The sequence below is a fragment of the Bubalus kerabau genome, chromosome 14 (assembly GCF_029407905.1).
Source record: "Bubalus kerabau isolate K-KA32 ecotype Philippines breed swamp buffalo chromosome 14, PCC_UOA_SB_1v2, whole genome shotgun sequence".
NCBI lineage: Eukaryota > Metazoa > Chordata > Mammalia > Artiodactyla > Bovidae > Bubalus > Bubalus kerabau.
In genome coordinates, this window is record NC_073637.1 from 28,853,955 (window position 1) to 28,858,613 (window position 4,659).

General features: G+C 42.5%; 1 non-coding gene across 1 annotated transcript; it reads left to right on the plus strand.

Moving 5' to 3' along the window:
* The first annotated feature begins 3,188 nt into the window (after window positions 1-3,188).
* Window positions 3,189-3,318, plus strand: LOC129627495 (small nucleolar RNA SNORA11). Its single transcript, XR_008702634.1, has one exon. It is a non-coding gene; the product is annotated as a small nucleolar RNA SNORA11 (small nucleolar RNA).
* Window positions 3,319-4,659: the final 1,341 nt, after the last annotated feature.

Consider the following 4,659-nt stretch of genomic DNA (forward strand, 5'->3'; position numbering starts at 1 on the left):
TTTAAGATCATTGAAGTTTTTCAAATTGAGCCTTGGCCCTTAAAACTGGAAGATACTTTTCACGTGCAGCTCTGTTTTTTTGTACATATTGGTGTTGCTTTACCCTGATCAGAGTAAATGGGTGAAGAAATATCAAATTCTCCACTTTAGCATCTTGATGTCTTCTTGAAAGAGGATTTGAGGCAGAACTCTATTTGCCCTTAAAATCAATAAAGTTTAAGAGTGAAGCATAATCTTGGGTTATTCTAAAGGTGGACTTTCTGCATCAAAACCAGTGCCTGTTCATTGGCAACCATGCAGACCATCCTGTGGTGTCAACTTTTCATTTAAATACTGGGCCTCGGGACTTCCCCGGTGGTGCAGTAAATAAGAATCTGCTTGCCAGTGCAGGGGACACGGGTTCCGTCCCTGGTCTGGGAAGATCCAACCAGCTGAGGAGCAACTAAACCCAGGCGCCTGCCACACTACTGAGCAGGCATGCTGCCATTACTGAAGCCCTCATGCCTGGAGCCTGTGCGCCACAAGAGGAGCCAACCACAGTGAGAAGCCCATCCCCTGCAACTAGAGAGCAGCCCCTGCTCACTGCAACTAGAGAAAGTCCATGTGCAACAGCAAAGACCCAGTACAGCCAAAGATACATAAATGCTGGGCCTGGGGAAGGAGGAGGCTCATCTTGGATGGGTGTGGGGCAGGTAACTGGTGCTATTTGCCACAGTTAGTCTGGTATCAGCAAATGAGAATTCATGTTCATCCAGTGAGGACATCTGAGGGTAAGAAGTCTAAAGATGGCACAGCTGAGGCAATGAGTTTCCCTTTGGAAAATAATTAGAATGAACGTGAATTACTTTCTTCTTTTTATTAATTTTTAGTGGAGTATGGTTGCTTTACAATGTTGAGTTAGTTTCTGCTGTACAGCATAGTGAGTGAGTTATACACACATCCTCTCTCGTTTAGATTTCCTTCCCATTTTACTGGAGAATAGTTGATTTACAGTGTTGATGCTTATACCTGTGACTCTATTTCTGTTCTGCAAATAAGTGCATCTGTACCATTTTTCTAGATTCCACATATAAACCCTGTTATATGATATGTGTTTTTCTCTTTCTGACTTACTTCACTCTCTATAACAGTCTCTAGGTCCACCCATGTGGAATAATGCAAATCACATTATTTCATTACCTTTTATGGCTGAGTAATATTCCATTGTGTATATATACCACATCTTCTTTCACTATTTCTCTGTTAACAGACATTTAGATTGCTTCCATGAGGCTATCGTAAATGGTGCTGCAGTGAACACTGAGGTGCCCGTATCCTTTCAAACTATGGTTTTCTCCAGGTATATGCTTTTAGGCTTGGGATTGCTGGGGCAAATGGTAGTTCTACTTTTAGTTTCTTAAGGAAACTTCACACTGTTCTCCATAGAAAGCGTCCTTCCTAATGATCTGGATTTTTAGAGTTACAGTAGTTCCTCCCTTATCTTCAGAAGACTCTTCAGAGTCTTCTCCAGCACCACAGTTCAAAGACATCAATTCTGTGCATGCTAGAATATGAAACTGATTGAGCCAGACAATGTACCTCTAAAAGTATTCAGAGAATGATACTTTCAAAACAAAACTATGATCTGGAGTAAAAAATCCATGAGCCTTAGAGAAATGAAAAAACTGTGTGCCTCCCTCCCCGCCCCCCACCCCCATTCACCTACGAAAGTAGTGGGATTAAAAATTGTACTCCCAAAAGAAGTTGAAATTTATATTTCAAATGTAAAGGGTGCTTCATCTTGTTTGTAACCACTTGCTTATACCTGCCTTACATTTGAAATTGGCTAGATGTGAACTTAATTTGACTTCAACCTTTTCCAGAGATCAAATTGCCAACATCTGATGGAGTTCATCTTTCAGCGTCCTATCTTTTTGCCTTTTCATATTGTTCATGGGGTTCTCAAGGCAAGAATACTGAAGTGGTTTGCCATTCCCTTCTCCAGTGGACCACATTCTGTCAGACCTCCACCATGACCCGTCTGTCTTGGGTGACCCCACACAGCATGGCTTAGCTTCATTGAGTTAGACAAGGCTGTGGTCCATGTGATCAGATTGGCTAGTTGTCTGTGATTGTGGTTTCTCTTACCTTGGACTTGGGTTTCTCTTACCTTGGACTTTATTTTTCTGGGCTCTAAAATCACTGCAGATGGTGATTGCAGCCGTGAAATTAAAAGGCGCTTACTCCTTGGAAGGAAAGTTATGACCAACCTGGACAGCATATTGAAAAGCAGAGACATTACTTTGTCAACAAAGGTCTGTCTAGTCAAGGCTATGGTTTTTTCCAGTGGTCATGTATGGATGTGAGAGTTGGACTATAAAGAAAGCTGAGCACTGAAGAATTGATGCTTTTGAACTGTGGTGTTGGAGAAGACTCTTGAGAGTCCCTTGGACTGCAAGGAGATCTAACCAGTTCATTCTGAAGGAGGTCAGCCCTGGGATTTCTTTGGAGGGAATGATGCTGAAGCTGAAACTCCAGTACTTTGGCCACCTGATGTGAAGAGCTGACTCATTTGAAAAGACCCTAATGCTGGGAAAGGTTGAGGGCAGGAGGAGAAGGGGACCACAGAGGATGAGATGGTTGGATGGCATCACTGACTCAATGGACATGAGTTTGAGTAAACTCTGGGAGTTGGTGATGGACAGGGAGGCCTGGTATGCTGCGGTTCATGGGGTCGCAAAGAGTTGGACATGACTGAGAGACTGAACTGAACTGATGGTACATTGAAAAAGCACGAGAGTTCCAGAAAAACATCTATTTCTGCTTTATTGACTATGCCAAAGCCTTTGACTGTGTGGATGACAACAAACTGAGGAAAATTCTTAAAGAGATGGGAAGACTAGACAACCTGACCTGCCTCCTGAGAAATCTGTGTGCAGGTCAAGAAGCAACAGTTAGGACTGGACACGGAACAACAGACTGGTTCCAAATCAGGAAAGGAGTACATCAAGGCTGTATATTGTCACCCTGCTTATTTAACTTATATACAGAGTACATCATGAGAAACACTGGGCTGGATGAAGCACAAGCTGGAATCAAGATTGCTGGGAGAAATATCAGTAACCTCAGATATGCAGATGACACCACCCTTATGGCAGAAAGTGAAGAGGAACTAAAAACCTCTTGATGAAAGTGAAAGAGGAGAGTGAGGGGTGTGCTCAGAGCAGGGGGCCTGAAGAAATGGCTCATCTGTTTATAACACACCCGACAGGAATCTGGGTTCACTGTGACGAGAGGCACAAAACGTGTGGCCTTCTTATGAACAGAAACCCAACACGTGTCCCCCTGACCTCCACGTGGCTGCTGGACAGGGCCAGTACTGGAGGGAAAGCTGCAGCACGTAGTGGGGGAGCTTGCCGCCTGGAGCCTGTCTAGTCCAGGCCTGGGTGGGCCAGGAGTGGTCTCATAAAGGGTCTGAACCTCTCATTTCAAGGAGAAAGGGAGATTCCACCTGTATGCCATTCTGGGAAAGGCAAAACTGTGGAGACAATAAAAAGATCAGTGGTTGTCAGGAGTTTGCAGAGAGGACTATACAGAGTACAGAAGTTTTCATGAGCAGTGAAAGTACTTTGAGCGACATTATAATGATGGATATATGTGGTCATACTTTTTGTCCAAACCCATAGAGTACGCAACACTGCTCTGCTCATTAAAGTGAGCCCGAAGGTGAGCTGGGGATGTTCTGATCATGAGTCAATGCAGTCATCCTTGGTCTAAAAACAAGAGGTACCATTCTGTTGATAATGGCTGTTCATGTGAGGGGAGGCGGTATACAGGGAATTTCTGTACATTCCTGTCAAGTTTTATTGTAAACCTAAAACTGCTTTAAAAAAAGAAAAAGATCTCCAAAAAAAAAAAAAAATTAACACTCAGGGTAGACACTTTTGGCAAAACTTTTGTTTCACTTTTATGTATGTATACATATTATATATGTGTATGTGTTTGTTGGGTTGTGATATAAAATGTATTTTTTTAGATCAAAGAAGCATGCAGGCCACTGTGGTTAATTATACTGGCAAATAAAAGCATAAATTAACCTCAAAAAAAAAAAAGAAAGAGGAGAGTGAAAAAGTTGGCTTAAAGTTCAACATTCAGAAAACTAAGATCATGGCATCTGTTCCCATCACTTCCATGGGAAATAGATGGGGAAACAATGGAAACAGTGAGAGGCTTTATTTTCTTGGGCTCCAAAATCACTCAGATGGTGACTGCAGCCATGAAATTAAAAGACATTGCTCCTTGGAAGAAAAGCTATGACCAACTTAGACAGCATATTAAAAAGCAGAGACATTACTTTGCCGACATAGGTTCGTCTAATCAATGCTATGATTTTTCCAGTAGTCATGTATGGATGTGAGAGTTGGACTATACAGAAAGCTGAATGCCAAAGAATTTATGCTTTTGAACTGTGGTGTTGGAGAAGACTCTTGAGAATCTCTTGGACTGCAAAGAGATCCAATCAGTCAATCCTGAAAGAAATCAGCCCTGAATATTCATTGGAAGGACTGATGCTGAAGCTGAAACTCCAATAACTTTGGCCATCAGATGCAAAGAACTGACTCACTGGAAAAGACGCTGATGCTGGGAAAGATTGAGGGCAGGAGAAGGGAACGACAGAGG